This window comes from Leptonychotes weddellii, chromosome 5, assembly GCF_054177405.1.
Source record: "Leptonychotes weddellii isolate Sample4059 chromosome 5, ASM5417740v2, whole genome shotgun sequence".
Taxonomy (NCBI): Eukaryota; Metazoa; Chordata; class Mammalia; order Carnivora; family Phocidae; genus Leptonychotes; species Leptonychotes weddellii.
Genome location: NC_138373.1, coordinates 136828901 through 136847451, shown reverse-complemented (window position 1 = coordinate 136847451; position 18551 = coordinate 136828901). Strand labels below are relative to the sequence as shown.

The 18551-nt window shown below is 44.2% G+C and overlaps 1 long non-coding RNA gene across 2 annotated transcripts in view; it reads left to right on the top strand.

The window, feature by feature from the left end:
* The first annotated feature begins 8125 nt into the window (after nucleotides 1-8125).
* The window catches only part of LOC145721872 (uncharacterized), a 29280-nt gene continuing 18854 nt past the window's right edge, over nucleotides 8126-18551 (top strand). The window contains exons 1-3 of one of the 2 annotated variants that reach the window (XR_014145859.1): nucleotides 8126-8859; nucleotides 10336-10412; nucleotides 12242-12427. This is a non-coding gene — a long non-coding RNA (uncharacterized LOC145721872). Of the gene's footprint in view, nucleotides 8860-10064; nucleotides 10413-12241; nucleotides 12428-18551 lie in introns of those variants that run through there. The other variant, XR_014145858.1, reaches the window with a different exon arrangement.

Here is an 18551-nt window from a genome sequence, read left to right as displayed (position 1 = left end):
ATCACCTCAACTCTTCTCATTCCCCTCCTGGGTCATGGCTTCTCTTCCTGGCTAACTCTTCCTCTATGAGTCTCAAGGCTCATGCGGGAGAGCCTCGAGGCTGGGGCTTTCCCCCTTCTCTTATTTCCCATCTTTCCTGATGATCTCGTCTAGTCCCATGATCTGCAGTTTGTACCCTAGCCCTGAGCTCTCCCTTGAGACCCAGCCTTGTTCATCTGACTGTCTAATCCACTGCCACCTGGTCCCTATAGGCACCTCAAACTCAGTACCTTAAACCTGTTTCTTCCCAAGACTTCTCCATCTCAGTAAATGGTCCCACATCCGCCCAAGTAGTTGCTCAAACCTCAGAGTCAAGATTTATCTTTAATTCCTCCTTTTTCCTCCTCTCCCACGTAACAAATTCATCCCAGGGGCTTCCTGGTCCTACAACCAAAACATATCTCTAATCCATGCATTTCTCCCCATCTCCACTACCACTGCCTTAGGCTATGTCCCCACTGTCAATCACAGATTATCACAATGGTCTCCTAGCTGGTCTCCCTTCACATGCCCTTATCCATTCTGTTCTACACCGGATAATTCTAATGATCTTACTAGAATTTTAACCAGGTATATCACTGAGCATGGAACTTGAAACTCTTACTAAATCTTGGAAGGCCTTTTCTTTTTCTTTCTTTTTTTTTAAAAGATTTTATTTATTTATTTGAGAGAGAGAGAATGAGAGAGAGAGAGAGAGCATGAGAGAGGGGAGGGTCAGAGGGAGAAGCAGACTCCCTGCTGAGCAGGGAGCCTAATGTGGGACTTGATCCTGGGGATCATGACCTGAGCCAAAGGCAGTCACCCAACCAACTGAGCCATTCAGGCACCCTGCAAGGCCTTTTCTGATCTGTTTCCCATCTACCTCTTTAATCTCACCATTCCAGCCACTGGTCTTCCCTCTGTTCCTTGAATATGCCCATCCCTTTCCTGCCTCAGGGCCTTTGCCCTTTCTGTTCTCTCTAGAACCCCCTCCCCAAACTCTTTGTCTGGTAATCTCTCTGCCTTCAGGACTCAGTTCATATGTCACCTTCTTAGGGAGGCCATCCTGGTCTATCCTATCTAAAGGAGGCTTCCACTCATTATCAGATTTTCTGTTGGTGGTTTTCTTGTTTACTTCCATCAGAGCACTTTTCAGAATATGAATCTATGCTTGTTAATTTGTTTATATATTTTTTCTTCCTTTTGTCTCCAAACACCACTCCCTCCCTCCACCCCACAAGTTAGGAGCCTGTCTACAATATTTGTTATACAACATGATACCTCAGGGAGATTTCTAAATACTCACATCCACCAAGCACCTCCAATTCTCCCAGCACTGTACTTCTTTGTTTACATAGTATCATTTTATCTCCCCAACAATCTTGTGTAGGTGGAATTATTATCCCCATGCTACCAGTAAAGAAACTGTCTTAGAGAAGGTAGATGACTTGTTCAAGGCCACTAAGACATAAGGGAGACAGGATTTGAGTCCATGTCTGGGTGGTTCTGAAAGTCTCTCTCTAACGTGCTGTATGCTTCAGAGGAGCCCGATGCAACACAGAAAAAGCATAACTTACAATGCTACTTCTTTTCTTCTTTTACTTGACTGACTTTAAACATCATCCCTCTGACATTTTGGTGGACAAACACTGATTAGCCCATCATTCTTTCACTGGGGAAACTACCTTCTCCCATGCCGTGGTAATCCTGCTCAGCCATATGGTGCCAAGGAGACTAACACTGCCCCTCCCTTCCCCACCTAGAGAGTACACATGTGACCTGGTCTGGCCAATCAGATTATTCCTTTCCCAGTCTCCATACAAGTATAGGAATGAGCATGTGATCTCAACCAAGCCAATCATCTTCCCTGGGACTTTGCTGGAGTTTGGGGGATAATCGTTCCTCTGGGATCATTATTTATTAGCACCACAGTAGTCAGGAGCTGCAAGTGGCCATCTTAGTCACATAGGGAGAGGATGCTGGAAGAGGAAGCCAAGGAGAAGACAGCAGAGCTAAGAGATGGATGGAGAGAGACAGAATCAGAGACCTAATAATGTAATTTCAACACTCAGCCCTTACCATTTATTTATTTGATTATTTGGTTAACATCTATCTCCTCACTAAACCAGCTCCACGAGGGTAAGGATTATGTCTTGCTTTTGTTCACCATTGTCTCCCCAGTGCCAAGACAATACCTGTCATAGAGTAGGTGCTCCATATGTATCGAATGATTGAGAATATTGTTTCTACCAGCAGTGTCTGAGCTCACAGCATAATAATATCCAAGAGAAATCATTTCTATCTCCAGCTTTTGGAAAAAGCTGCGTGGGCATGTGAGGCTTGATTAAAATTGGAGGAAACTTGGGGCACCTGGGTGGCTCGGTTGGTTAAGCATCTGGCTCTTGATCTCAGCTCAGGTTATGATCTTGGGGTCCTGAGATCAAGCCCTGTGTCATGCTCCTCGCTCAGTGGGAAGTCTGCTTGGGATTCTTTTTGTCCCTCTCCCTCTACCCTTACCCCTTGCTTGCTCTCTCTCTCTCATAAATAAACAAATAAATCTAATAAATAAATAAGTAAATAAAAATAAAATTGGAGGAAACTTTAAAGTCACATTTGACCTTATGATGTATAATGGGTCCTTTAGAAAAAAATTTAGGCTATAATGCATTCTGGCTCTATTCTTTAGAAATGTATGTGATGTTTGAGGCGTCGTAATTTAATTTGCCTTAAGTGTGCCTGTAAGCAGACTGTCGGATTATAGCCTGATTCATCACTCACTTGGAGGCTAAAAATAGAGGCTGATACAAGAGGTTAAATCACCTAGCAATGAGCATTTTCTCAAAGGGACAGATGGACATAAATCAGAGGCAGCCCATCACTCACTCCTGTCCAGTGCCACAGGCTGGGTACGCCTCCTGCTTGGTAATTGTTTCAGAATAAAATGGACTCTTGCGCTAAAACTGCCGTCCCTCAGGAGAGGCAGTTTGAGGGGGTTTCAGAAGATGTGATGACTGGAAATCCAGGCCCAGCTGGCTCCTGCTGAACACTGTGGGCTGTGCAGGGGTTCCTGATTGCCAGCTGCCGCCATCTGGTTTCCAGAGGGAGCAGTTCGAACACTGGGAAGGACTGTGGGAAAGGAAGAAAATTTGGAATTTCTCTCGAATTTTCCCGGAAAAACCATTGATCTTGCATCGTGTCTCAGCTTTCCTCTTAGTAAAATAAAAATGGTTCACGTTTCCGTCTGGAGTCAGCCAGGTCCTCAGAGTCTCAGAGGACGGGCATACAAAACTAGAGGATGCAAATTATAACAGTGCTAGCAAAAGAAAGGAGAGTGCTGACCTTTGACAGCTCAAATCCACACAGCAGAATGAATGCAACTCAGCAATTTCTGCTCACATGGGGGCAGGCAGAGTGCAGGACTAGAATCGTGGAGGAGGGAAGGAAACCGACACGTGGGGAACATGGACCCGTGCTCCAGGCATGCTAGTAGGTATCGCCTTAATAGGGATTATCTGTTCCGTATTACCTGCTTACCTAATAGGTATTACAGGGCTTATGGTGTTACCTTATTGTTGATGGGAACCTATTCTTCGGCTGAGAAAATGGACTCTCAGGGACGTTAAGTAATTCCTCAGCTAGTAATTTAAAGAGGCAGCATTTCATCTCCAAGACTGGCTCTTAACATCCTTCCTCTTACCATTACATCGTGCTAGCCCTCTACGTCTATGAGACATGAAAATGGGAGACAGATTTGCCCGAGTGTGATGATGACTCCAGGCTAATTCTAGGTAGGAGTGGGCACCTGCTGTGCAGGACAGTGATAAGAATAACTATGGGGGCAACTGGGTGCCTTAGTGGGTTAAGCGTTGGACTCTGGATTTCGGCTCAGGTCACGATCTCAGGGTCGTGGGATCGAGCCCCGAGACAGGCTCCCTGCTGGGCGTGGAGTCTGCTTAAAATTCTCTCTCTCTCCCTCTGCCCCTCCCCCACTTGCTCTCCCTCTCGAAAAAAAAAAGAAAGAAAAGGAAAGGAAAGAAAGAAAAGAAAAGAAAGAAAAAGAAAAGAAAAGAAAAAGAAGAATTACAGGACATGAAATTTTATTATTCGCTGTTTCAGGGAGCACTATACTATAGGGGTGAAGATGTGAGCTTTGGGGCCTGACAACGTTAACATTAGCTCTGCCACTTCTAAAGCTTGGATAAGTTACTTAGTCTCTCTGTGCCTCATTTCCTGAGCCATCAGATGGAGATAATAATAGTCCTTACTTCAAAGGGGTCTCGTGCAGATTGCACGGTAGAATCCATGTAAATCCATGTAAAGTATTTGGAATGTTACCTGACACATAGTAGGTGCTCAGTACATGTAGTGATTTAATATCTGTTCTTTGTAGGCTACCCGTCGTATTCAAAACAGTTCGTACTTGGAATATCCAGCCAGTGGCTCATGGTATGACCTTTCGACAACACGCAGTGGCCCGACTTCTGCTTCCTGTTGCTCTCAACCATAGAAACCTATCCCTCAAGGTCCAGAACCAAGCAGCCTCCTCTGAGGGCCAGCCTTGAGTTTTCTTTCTTTCTTTCTTTCTTTTTTTTTTAAAGATTTTATTTATTTTACAGAGAGAGCACAAACGGGGAGTAGCAGGCGGAGGGAGAGGGAGAAGCAGGCTCCCCGCTGAGCAGGGAGCCCGATGTGGGGCCCAATCCCAGGACCCTGGGATCATGACCTGAGCTGAAAGCAAGCACTTAATCGACCGAGCCACCCAGGCACCCCCAGCCTCTAGTTTTCCATCAAAATCTCTGCCCATGCCCTTCAATTTCTGAACCAGGAGGCTGCAAGGTGAGCATAGAGGCTTTGAATCTATACACATCTACTTCTGTGATTCATCAGGTAGGTGATCCTAGACAAATTGCTTACCTCTCTTAAGTCTCAATTTCCACTTCTGTAAGGTGCCTTGGGAATTTCTGTGATGATTGGATATAATGTATTTAAAGTATGTAGATCAGCATCTGGACCATGGTGGCCAATCAATCAATCATGACTTTCTCTAGAAATACCTTAAATAAAGTTGGTATGTTTCCAAAAGTTGTCCTATTAAATTGATGCTAATCTATTTTGGAAAGCTTTAAGCTAGGCAGTTAAAGAGTTAATAATTAATTAAATATGATGCCCATCACTTTTTAAAAGTTTAGCTTTAGACTCTTGATCAGGAATGTCAACCTGTTATAATATACCTTCCTCAAGAAAATCAGGTGCAGGGGGCACCTGGGTGGTTCTTTCGGTTAAGCATCTGCCTTTGGCTCAAGTCATGATCCCAGCATCCTGGGATCAAGCCCTGCATCAGGCTCCCTACTCAGGAGGGAGCCTGCTTCTCCCTCTCCCACTCCCCCTGCTTGTGCTCTCTCTCTCTGTTAAATAATAAATAAAAATCTTTTAAAAAAAGAAAATCAGGTGCAACAGAAGGCTGTCCTTAAAACGCAAAGAATGAAACCTTTTACAATTTAGTTTACTGCCTATTTCTATTTTCATAACTTTGCTAGGTATAAGCCAAACAAATGATTCTAACTGGGAATTCTAGGGACCCTCCTCCTGTTTGTTGGGAGGGTTGCTGTTCTGCAGTGCCTAGGATGTTTCTATAGGAAAGGCTTTGAGTATGATTTATGAACAGGTTTAGCTCAACATTACTGTATCAAGGCAGGCCACATTGTAATAAGTCCCAATCATTTAGCGGCATGAATATGGAAGTTTGTTTCTTGCTCATGAAACTACCCGGTGTGTGTGTGTTCCCGGTTGGTAGGTGGCTCTGTTCCACAGAGTACTCTGGGACTTAAGCTCTCTCCACCTAGTGGCTCGCCCTATCAAAAGACCCATTATTGTCTGCATGGTCTGAGTGGCGTCTCCAACATCCAGATTCCAGCTGGTGAAAAGGAAAGGAGAATGTGACCGAATGTGATGGTTGCTTGCCCAGAAATGGTACACGTCACTTCCTGTCATACATTATAGGCTAATCTGACCATATCTAACAAGGGAGCCTGAGAAGAAACCAATTTTGTCTCTACCATAATAGGTAAGGAAGAATTCTCTCTTGGTGTCAAGGGTCCTCTGGCAGATCCCTGACCTAAGTTCTAGAACTTTGGCTCTGCCAAGGACAGCTTCATGCCAGGGCATGGGAGCAGCTAACAGGATACACACCCTCACTCTATAACCCCACTTCCAATTATCCCCCTGATACTTGTGCTGTGTCACCCATGGTAGCTCCCTTTGCTCTTGATGTCCTCTTTTTATAAGCACGGGCAATTAATCGTTTGTAGAACACCTGGTTCTTGCAGCCCTAAGAATGACAACAACAAAAAAAGAGGTAGGTATTAACTATTGTTGTTAGCCCCATGTTGTTGTTGTTGTTGTTATTATTATCATCATCATCACCATATTACAGATAAAGAAACTGAGGTACAGAACAACGAAGTCATTTGTGCAAGGAGAGTCTCCAGGGGCACTTGAAAAGGAATATTTTAATCCCTTTTGCTGGGTGAGGATTTTATTCCAGAATCTGGCAAGGAGCATGCTGTGAAAATGCTCCCCTTGCCAAATTAGCAATCTTTATTCGTCAAGGATTTCTTTTTTTTTTCAAATTTGCAGAAGCATTCTTTCCTAATTGTTGTTTACTATTTGACTTCATCTATGAAGAGCTGTTTCTTTTTCCCTGATGGATAGAAGTTTTATGTTTTTATGCAGTAAAAACTGCTGATCTTTTCCTTTATGATTTTTTTTTCTCCTTACTTCCAGGCATAAAAAAATCGCCCCCCCCTTGAGAATGATGATAAATAATTTTATTTTCTTCCAGGTTTTTACTGTTTGATTTTTAATATTATTTACTCTTATCCATTTTGAATTGTTTTTGTCTGTAGCTGTGGAAAAATGAAGATTCCTCTTGTATTTGGATTGGAATCTGCCAAAGTGTTTATTTCAGACAGACTTAAATGGCGGAAGCTAATACAGTGACTGACCACCGGGAAATCTATACCATACGGACAGTGGTAGATCCCTTCATACCAAGCTCGTGGGGTTCTAGACAGTGGGTTACTCATCCCCAGGCAAGTGCGTTCATTTTGCAGCTGTAGGGGGCTTACTGGCTGCTGCGGGTGCGCCCCCCACATGCCTTGTTTGGCGCGTGCCCCCCCCCACCAGGTGCTGTGAGCTGGGGCTGCTAAGCATTCCCTGCTGCCCCCTTCTCTGCAGAATTGCCCTCAGCCCAAAGGGAGCCACCCCACCCAGGAAGTTACACCCATCCCTGGTGGGAACCAGCAGCCAATGACCAGTTGACACAGAGGTGTGAAGGCCTGGTTCCCTGACCACAAAATGAGACCAACTCCGTGATGCAATTCACACTGCAGAGCTTCCTGTGGGATCATTCGGAAGCTCCTCTCCAGCTGAGACCCTGCCTTGGCTTAGCTCCTTCTCCTGCCCTGTCCTCCCTCCCTCCCTTTCTCCCAAGTGTACTCCTTTAGTAAACTGTGTGCTTTCCAATCCCTGTCTCAAGCTCTGCTTCTAGGGAGTATGATCAAAGACAGTAAGAACATCTGATTTCCCATAACATTCCAATGCATGTAATTTATAATCTGATACATATAACAAACGTGTTTTACAAACTTTGTAGATGTTATAGACTCAAGGTTAAAGGTTATGTGTATATTTTTAAAGATTTTTAGGGGCGCCTGGGTGGCTCAGTCGTTAAGCGTCTGCCTTTGGCTCAGGTCATGATCCCAGGGTTCTGGGATTGAGCCCCGCATCGGGCTCCCTGCTGAGAGGGGAGGGCCTGCTTCTCCCTCTCCCACTCCCCCTGCTTATGTTCCCTCTCTCGCTGTGTCTCCCTCTGTCAAATAAATAAATAACATCTTTTTTTAAAAGATGTTATTTATTTTGAAGATTTTTATTTTTAAGTAATCTCTACACCCAGCATGAGGCTTGAACTCACAACCTCAAGATCAAGAGTCACATGCTCCACCGACTGAGCCAGCCAGGTGCCCCTCAAAGTTATATTTTTGAAAGTATTCACATGTGTATAATAATTGTTAGCTATATTGGAGAGGTTTTTGTTAAGACTCTATTTATTTAGAGAGTGAGAGTGCGTGCGTGCACCCGAGTGTGGGTAGGGGCAGTGGGAGAGAGAGGGAAGCAGGCTCCCTCAGCTGAGGGTGGAACCCTACTTGGGGCTCGATCCCATGACCCTGAGATCATGACCTGAGTTGAAATCAAGAGCCAGAGGCTTAACCGACTGAGCCACCCGGGTACCCCCTATGTTGGAGAGTTTTTTACCCTGAAATATTGAAACTGTAGTGATCAGGATTATGGGAGATTAGATTTTTAACCTAAGATATTTGACCCACCTGGATGATATTTATTGTTCCTTGTTTTTCTGAGGTTTCTGGGGTATAAATACTCTCTAATCCCCTTTCCTCATTTTACTGAGAAGAGTAATATAAGCCCAGGATTTTGAATTCCCCATGTACTTTTGTCAGGGAGACAGAGGTAAATACTGCCTAGTGTGTTACCTGCAGTCTCGTAGTTTCAGTCAAAGCTGAATGAGAGTATTTGCACAGCAGCATGAGTTGCTTCGGTCCCAGCTTGTACCCTGCCCCAGCTGGAGAATAATACTTCCCTCCCCCTCACTGACTGTTTTCCAAAGCAATACCGCTCGGACTCCAGCCTTGCATTTTCCTTTTCATTCCAAGCTTGGCCTCCGAGGATTTTGCTTATTCTCTACCTCACATCTGAAGAAGCAGAGATGCCGTGACTTGCGGACTAGAAGGGCCCTTTTCATGCTCGGAATTGCAGGTTCCAAAGGTGCTGTTGATCCTTCCTAGCCCCAAACAGCACCTCCGTTTGCTGTGTTTGCCTGCTTGCGGATTCCGCCACTTACGTCCGTGTCATTGATCTGCCAAGCAGCGACCCTCGCCTCAGTTCCGTTCGATTCTATCTCACTCCACGGGTCCATTAAGAATGAACACTGCATGCACTGTGTTTTGAAAATGAACTTTAGCACTCCTGGGCTTTGTTTTGGGTTTCTCTCTCCATTCAGACAGAACAGCTGGAAGATGGTTCAGTATCGATTTACTTGCTTTTTTGATTTAGATTGTTTCTTTTTCCTTATCTCCAGGGTACTATTCAAAAATCTTCTTAAGCAGCACACTGGAGGAACATGAGAGGTGGGGATGGAGGGAGGGGAGAGCTAAGAGACGAAAGGGTTAGTTGAGGAAGGGAAGGAAGCAAGGCTAGTGATTTTCTTGGGTTGGCGATTGATCTGACCCCTTATTTCCGAGCGCTGTTGCATTTCCCCCAGCCAGGCCTGTCCTCCCTGCCCATCCTCCAACCCACCGGGCTGTGCAAAGAGAAGTGTATGAAAAAAAGCATCAAATTGGGCTTTGGAGTGACTTACAGCTGGCTTTGAATCCACTGCTTGCTATATGCTGACCTTTGGAAAGTTACTTACATGCTCTTGTATCTTTCGAGGTGCAAGTATATTATTTGGTCTTTGGTGTAGGTGGGTTCATGTTAGATGGACCTTTTCCAAAAGCGGTTAGAGAGGAAGTTATCCTAAACTTGCTGCTACCCCTGCCCTTAATTACTCAGCCACTCTGGTTTATGCTGCCGAGGCCCAGCCTGTTGGAGGCAGAAAAGGAACATCTGGACATCTCGCCCCAACTGCAAGTGTCAAAGGCACCTGCCTTGACATTGGCCTCACAGGCTTGTCAGTAGAGTCAAAGTAGGTGACGGCCTAGGAGATGACATGGGCACTGTTATTACCAGCCTCTCCCTGTTATATTTGTATAAACTGAGACACAGAAAAGTTAAGTAACCTGCCCAAGATCACACAGCTAGTAATGGACATAGTTAGGATTTGAACCCAGGCACAGCTCACAACAGACCCAAATTTAGAATAAATACTAAAAATAAAATAAAATTATGGGACAGTTTTATTTTTTCTTACATGTAAGGTTAGATTATCTAGGTTATTTTTGCATCCAGGCAATTTTCTTACAATGAAAAAAAAAAAAAGAAGATATATTTTGCTGATGTTTTTTTCATTTTATTTATCCCAAAATGGTATGATTAGCAGGATACATTTTATACTTAAATTGCCCAACACGATCAAAACAAGAATCAGTTTTGCAAGATTATTTGAGGGCTTCATCAGTTTTCCCAAGAGCCTCTTCTAAGGCTCTGGTACTCGAATAATTTTCTTTCTCTCTTTGTTTTTTATTCAAATAATTTTCTTTCGAGGCACTTGTGTGATTGGCTTGATCGTTATTTGCATTGCAGACTCACACAATGAGCAAGAGGCAGCTCTTGGCAAGATGAGACAGACGAGGACGTACACTAGCCTGAAGAGGAGAAAGGTTTGTTTGAGTGGGGACTAATTTAATATTAGTGAATATTTTTATCTTAAGATGACCTTTGGTTCCCTGTGCAAACTGACAACAGCAGGGACTTAGTGAAGTCTGAGCTAATGAGGATCCTCTGGCCTTTCTCAGCCATTAACTATTCTGCCTTCTTTAGAGAACGGCTACAGCTTACATGATGAGGGTATTTACTGGCGAATTATGGAAGCAGACAGACTCTAAGATGGTGCCCAATGATCCCTGCCTCTTTGTATCCATGCTTTTGTAGAATTCTCTGCCCTTGAGTGTGGGTGGGTCCTACGTTTTGCCTTTGACCAATAGGTAATGGAATGTATGTGATGACACATATATTAGTATGTTACGTAGGTTGCAATGTCCCTCTTCCTGACAGACCCTCTTCCGTGCTGGCTTTGATGAAGCAGGTTGCCACACTGTGAGCTGCCCTATGGAGAGGGCCACGTGGCAGGAGCCGAGGGTAACCTCCCACTGCCAGCAGGCAAGAAACTGGGGTCCTTAGCGCAACAACCCGCAAGGAACTAATTCCTGCCAACAGTCATGTGAGCTTACGTGTGGAGAGTCCCCCGGTCGAACCTTGAGGTAGGACTGCAGCCCTGGCCAAGACTGTGATTACAGATTCCAGGGGGAGACCGTGGTGTAGAGGACTCAATGAATCCATGCCTGGAATTCTGACCCACAGAAACTGGGAGATAAATGTATGTTGTTCTAAGCTGCTAAATTTGTAGTAATTTGTTATCCAGCAATAGATAATACTGATATATTCAAAACCAATGGGTCATGAATGCCAACATTTATTGAGATAATCCCAGGTGCAGAACCCTGCACTAGCTCAGGGGATACCTTGGTGAACAAGAGAGAAAATGGGTCTTCATGGAACTTAAATCTAATGGTATGGATGACTGTGATACTGTGATTTATATCAAGAAATATATATTTGGTCTTCATCTCTGGCTCCTAGTACAGAGCTCCTAAAACGCTTGGAATTTCCTAAGTGATAGGAGTGTCGTATTATTCATAAGGAGCCCCTTTTGAGCACACCGGAGTTGATGTTAAAGAAGTGACCTAGGGTGGGACCCCTAAATAGCCTCAGGACGGGGATGGCCACCAGAAAGACAAGTGATTAAAAGTCTGGAACTTTCAGCCCCGTCCACCAACCTCTGGGAAGGAGAGGAGGGGGCACTGCAGATTAAGCTCTGTGAAAACTGTTGAACAACAAGATTTGATGAGCTTGGTGAACACACTTATACCTGGGAGGATGGTGCACCCCAGTTCCACGGGGACAGAAGCTCCTGAGCTCAGGACCCTTCCATATCTCTCCTTATGTACTTCTTCCTCTGGCTTCCATTCATATCCTTTATAATAAGCTGGTAAATAGAAGCAAATGTTTCTCTGAGTACTGTGAGCTGTTCTAGCAAATTAGACTTGAGGAAGGAGCTTTGGGAACCTCTAATTTACAGCTAGTTGGTCAGAAGCACAAGTGGAAGCCTAGACTTTTGATTGGCATCTGAAGTGGGAACAGTCTTATGGGAGTGAGCCCTTAACCTGTGGGAACTGACGATTATCTGCAGGTAGACAGCATCAGAATTGAGTTAAATTTGTAGAACACCCAGTCTGTGTCTGCTGAGAATTGGAGAATTGGTTGATGGTGTTGGAAAAAATACATCAGAATGTCATTAAACAAATAATTACCATATGAACTCTGCACTTAATACTACCATCCACATTTGGGTCAGTGACCAATATAACAAATTGGATAACCGTAGATGAATATCACTGAACATTCACCACGATCATAATTTCTTTTTCAGCAAAGCATCCACAGAAAATCTACCTTTAAGCCATGCAGTTTCCTACAGCCTGAGATAATGCCACTATTCCTTGTAAAAATGTGAACACACTCGCCCTCTCTTCAAAAGGAGGGAACTAAAGTCACAGCAGTGTCTGACTCTGGCTCTGAGTTCAGGATTTCTGACTGGTGGACATTCTTTCTCAAGGTTAGTAACAAACCCATCATGTTATTCTGTGACCTTTGGAATACGTTTTAAGGTTAATCATCATTAATACAACCTATATAAAATAGTTGTATTAAAGAACTTACAAAAAGAACTTGTAAAAAGAACAAAAGGATATAAAATATAAAATCAGTTAATTGCATAAAAATATACATGATAAAGCAAGGAAGGTGATAATAGCAAACACTACCTTCCAGGTACTTTATCTGTGAGCTCATTTAATTTTCATAAAAATGCTACAAAGTGGGACTATCATTTTGTAAATGGGGAAATTGACCCAAAGACAAGTTAAGAAACTTGCCCAAGGTCTTCTGCTAAATCTGAGATTTGAACCCATGCAGTCTGGCTTCAAATCCTATGCACATACCCACTATCTATACTCCTCTCACTGTGAACAGCCACGACAACCGTCATTTCTGCAATATTCACAAAGGCACCATCGGTGTTTAGAACCTCCTGCCTCCACCACCTGTTTTCTGTTACTTCTCTCTGCAGCAAACATCTCAGTTGATGTATGGTGTATGGACTGTAGGTCTGCCTGGGTTTGAATCCAGTCTTACTGGCTAGGTCAACTTGGGCAAATTGCTTAGCTTCCCTGCACCTCAGTTTCCTCCTCTGTAAATGGGGATGATAATAGATCCTATATCACAGGCTTATTGTGAAGATTAAATGATTTAATATATACAAAGCACCTTTATTATTTCAGTATAGAGGGATCGTTCCAGAGACTTCCATTTAACCCTTCCTACCATAGTGAGATTCACATCACAGGTCAGGGAGCCAGCGGTGACTATTCTGCTAGGACTTCAGCTACAACTAAGCATTCAAGCACTGTGGAAATAACTATAGAATGGGTTCGAGGATCCATGAGTCTCACTATGAATGGTCCTGCTGTGAGTGAGCCCTGCTATCACCTGTTTTCCATAAATTTGCTTACACCTACCAGAGCTAACCAGAGGTGGCATTTGGAGGCTCTGGGGATTAGCATTAGCTAGGAGATAATAATAATCCTGTCAGGGCCCAGTTGCCCTGGTAAATGTGGTATATATATATATACACAATGGAATATTACTCAGCAGCGTCGTCCTCAAGAGCATCTGGTCTTCCCTTTCCTCAAGGGGCTCTGGGTCTGGAAGGTGCCTCAGGGCTGGGAATTGGGTGAAGACTGATTCTCCATCATCATGACTAAAGTCAGTCCTCTGTTCCCCAGACTTAGATTTTGTTGTTGTCATACAAGTTAATTAAAAAAAAAAAAAGTGCAAACATTTTAGTGCCTGTGTGTTTTAGCCCTAAAGACCCTGGGATCTATGAGGCACTGTCAGTCACACATGAGCCTTCTGCTTATTTCGGGAATCAGAACCCAGCTCCCTCGGAAGATTAACCCCTTCAGGAAACCCTTGTCTGTGGGAGCATCTCGAACTCTCATCCTTGGCCTACAGAGGGCAAGTATTTTTCCAGAATGCTAATACTCTTCTCACCACCATGTGGAGTATTTTGTTTTGTTGTTTTCCTCTTTCCAAAACTGGGCGAGTAGATCAGGTATTATGAATCCTCTCTACTAGTCCTTTCTCCTTAAGCCTTTGGATTCCCTTCTCATTAAGGAAGGCAGAGCATCTGAACTTCATGTGCATGGGCCCCCACGGATACTCCGTTTCAGACAATCAAGCAAGACGGGTAAACCTGTTCTAGTTGTTTCATATAGCATGCTGAATCCAGAAGTTTTGGTGAGGATACCTGTAACATAAATTTGATCCGATCTAAAATTATTTTCTTCTCTTGTCAACACTCTCAGAATTCTTCTCTCCCATAACCTTGTAATGCTTTTGGTATGTCAGCCCTCTTTTCCCAGGTCTGACTTTGATCTCAGGGTGTGCTGGAATCTGACTCTCGTTGTGTGTCTGGAGTCAATGAGCCGAGATGGGGTGGGCCATGAGGACATCTCCTTGCAAGGTGACCACTCGATGAACTTACAGTGTTTTTGAACCAGACAGGGCCAGCCTCATCAGAATGGGAGGAGAGGCTACTTTTGTTAGTGCAGGAAGCTCTGTGAGTTTCAGGGTTAGCTGATACCTACAAAATATCTCCATCCCAGCACTCAGGGGAAGAACCACTTTTTCACAAATACCCTGAAAGGCCTGGTGAAACTGTGAATTCAATCTGTTTTTTAATTCATCAGTCTTGAGGATCCATCTCTGCCTCTGATTTTCAGCTTCATTAGCCCTCTGCCTGAGTGACATAAAGACAATTTTAGGGAAATCACAGAAACCTCTTCATTCACTGATCACGCTTTGAAGTGAGAATTTAAATCCTAAGCCTGTGATTTCTTTTTTCTTTAAATGTTATTGTGCAGTTAAATGAAGCTGTTCACCTCATAGCCTTTATCTTCTTCCCTCCGCAATCCGCCAGAGCCTTGCTTTTACCAGGCATTTCATTCTCTGTGACTGTAGGGGATATTTCTGTTGCTCTGCCCCTGGGCGCCAGAGACTACCATGAGCACAGCTCATGATATAATCAAAATGCAATTTTATATTGGGGCAACTGGCTGGCTTAGTTGGTAGAGCATGTGATTCTTGATCCCAAGGTTGTGAGTTCAAGTCCCACACTGGGCACAGAGATTACTTTTAAAAAGTGCAATTTTAGGGCGCCTGGGTGGCTCAGTTGGTTAAGCAACTGCCTTCAGCTCAGGTCATGATCCTGGAGTCCCGGGATCGAGTCCCGCATCGGGCTCCCTGCTCAGCAGGGAGTCTGCTTCTCCCTCTGACCCTCCCCCCTCTCATGTGCTCTCTCTCTCTCTCATTCTCTCTCTCAAATAAATAAATAAAATCTTTAAAAAAAAAGTGCAATTTTATATTTCCCTTCCACTAATTCTTTAAACTTCATTCAGAGGCTGGAGGAGGAGAAGAGGATCCTCCTCTACATCTGGATGAAACTTCTGACAGCTTCTGCGCTTCTCTTTCTCTCCCCACTTACCTTCACATCTACCTGCTAGCTGTCATCTTCTTTCTCCTCCAAGGTTGGAGGTAGGGTAGAGATGAGAGGGAGAGAGGGGCAAGTGAGTGAGTGCTTGATCTGGTGGCTCTGTGTGCTCCAGGCCTTACGGATGATTAAAGCTGGTGACTCCTAGGGGGCCTTTAGGATGGTTCCAGCTGGTTCTTCTTCTCAGGGCTCTTGCATAGGAATTTTGGAGGTTCCCTGCAGGCCCTGTGGATGGCTCTCTATTCTGGGTGGTCTCTTTCAACTCTGCTTAACCCCTGGATATCCAGCTGTGTGTGCTTAGTCTCTTTTGGCTGAGGTCCAAAGAGGAGAGGCATTAAAGCAGAGCAAAAGCCTCTAAAAAAATCTCCTTGGGGCACCTGAGTAGCTCGGTTGGTTAAGTGTCCAGCTCTTGATTTCAGCTCAGGTCTCCATCTCAGGGTTGTGAGTTCAGGCCCCGTATTGGGCTCCACGCTGGGCGTGGAGCCTACTTAAAAAAAAAAAAAAAAAAAGATCTCCTCAACTGTCTTCTCCAAATCCTCTTTTTTTTTTTTTAAGATTTTATTTATTTATTTGAGAAAGAGAGAGCAAGTGAGAGAGAGAACACGCATGTGCACAAGCGGGGGGAGGGGCAGAGGGAGAGGGGGAAGCAGACTCCCTATTGAGCAGGAAGCCTGACATGGGGCTCAATCCCAGGACCCTGAGATCATGACCTGAGCCGAAGGCAGATACATAAACAACTGAACCACCCAGGCACCCCCAAATCCTCTCCTTGACCCCCTCTTATATCTTTGGATTTCACTCAGAGCTCTAGGAGATGTGGAACAGGTTCTCCTTCATTCCCATTATGAATCCTGTGTAGCAGGGAGGAGATTGGGGAGCAGGGGGTGGTCTCACTGTAATTTTGGCATCTCAAGATATCTGTTGCTGAATCTGTCTAAAGGGAGGCAGGAGTAGTACCCCCCCCACCTTCTATTACAATAGTTCTTGTGACTTTTTTTTTGCCACTGGGTCCCAGTGTTTATCCAGCAGGGAGCTGGTGCAGGGCTCGATCCCAGGGCCCTGGGCCATGACCTGACACTGGCATTGTTTTGATTGATTCTTCGATAATCTTTAATCTCCTGTAGTTCTTGTGGTATAAAAATAAGTGAGTACTGTATTTCAAACTCTTAGCATAGTGCTTGGCACATAACAGATCATCAATGCTGGTAATCCTCCCACTTGTCCTTTCCCTAAAATTATTGTTTATGGTTGTTATTCAAGTCCTGATTGTGAAGAACTCATTAAGACGTAGTGGGTGCCTTTCAGGGGCTTTCCAGCCCACATCCCCACAACTTAAATATGGACACCAATCCAAGCTAAGCCTGTTAGACTTTCTTTCTAGAGAAGGAGGTAGACACTTGAAAGGTAAGAGTACATATGGATGGGATCAGAGGTGGCACCAAAACAGTCCTTTACAGGCTAGCAAAAGAAAAGAGGTAGTAGAAACTGGAAAGTTATATAGTTACCCCTGGTTTCACACGCAGGCTCTCTAGTCAGGTTGCCTTAAATCCCTGGCCTGCCACTTACTAGCTGTGGGATCTTAGGCAAGTTACTTAAACTTGCTGAGCTTCCATTTCTTCATCTATGAATTTGGGATAACAGCGGTATCTATCTCATAAGGGTATGTTAATTGCTTTGGACCATTCCTATCACATAGGAAGTTTGATTTCTGGGTTTAGTTTACTTGAAAGTTTATGTTTGAAAAATATTTTAATTCCCCAAGTCTTCATCTTCCAGCGAGTGAATGATCCTGCATTTCATGTCTCCCGAGTGTCCTAAGGATAGCTGTAAACATAGTTCAGGTGTTTTAAAAGAAGTTTTTTTTGTTTTTTTGTTTTTATGACTAATCAGCTTCACTTTAAAGCTCAGTATCTCGGGGCGTGTGGGTGGCCCAGTTGGTTAAGCGTCCGACTCTTGGTTTCAGCTCAGGTCATGATCTTAGGGTTGTGAGACCGAGCCTTGTGTCAGGCTCTGTGCTCAGCAGGGAGACTGCTTGAGATTCTCTCCCTCTCCCTCTGCCCCTCCACCTGCTCGCCTGCTCATGCACACGCTCTCTCTCTCTCAAATAAATAAATCTTAAAAAAATTTTAAAAAATAATAAAACTCGGTATCTCATCACTTATAAGAATGGAAAAGAGCTTGGCTAGGTTGACGTCCATTCCATGGGTGCATTGATTTGCTCTGTGTTCAGTTGTGTTCATCACAACCAGGCTGTGGAAAGTATGTCATTTCACAATTGGGTCAAGCACTCCATGGGAGATGCAGCACTGAAAGTAAGCTTTTGAAAATGCCTGTCCTCTTCTTTCCCCAATGAGCTCAAGGAAAATTGGCAAGATTTCTGTGCCTATCTACCCAAAGATACTGATTTTATAAAAGTGACTTTCAGACCTATAACCCTGGAAGCTTTCTGTTGTTCCGTTCTACTTTGTTAATAGAAAAATCTCAGCATGCTAAACTATAAGCTATTTGTTTTAGTAGATGACATGTCATAACTATCTTGTTGTAGAGAAGGCTTTAAAGGAAAGTCCTATGGGGAATACCATTTTAGTTTTCCTAGGTTATCTTATTCCTTCACTTTTTAACTTTTTAAAGTAAATCTAATGCTATGAACCTGAATTTTCTCAGATTTTCCTGGGCAGTGGGTTGAAATGTGTCACGTTAATGATGATCACCGCCATTTTGCTGACTTTGTCTTACATCTTTAAGTTTCAGAGCTTTGTCCCCCGCCCCCATTCAGGTCTAACTCAGTGATTTTTGAGGGTCCCTGGGGGGGTGTACTGCAAACAAGTCTGTCCACTACAGTTACCGTGGGGCATTCATGATGTCTTCTTCCCATGCCCTGACCACCTCTCCCATTGCTATCTGTTGCCCACTGAGCCATTTGAGGATGGTGCATTTCCAACCCCCCTGCTACTGGTGTCCGTGGGGATAACACTGAAGGTTGGGCCAAGAAGGTCATCTTTCAGGGACTCCCAGCCAGCCCTGGAGATGTCAGAGCAGCCCCGTCTTTCTCCAATGTGCTGAGCCCTAAATATGAACCTTCAGTGTGTTGAAGCTGGGCAGCATCACTCACAGAAGAGGGAGAGGGCCC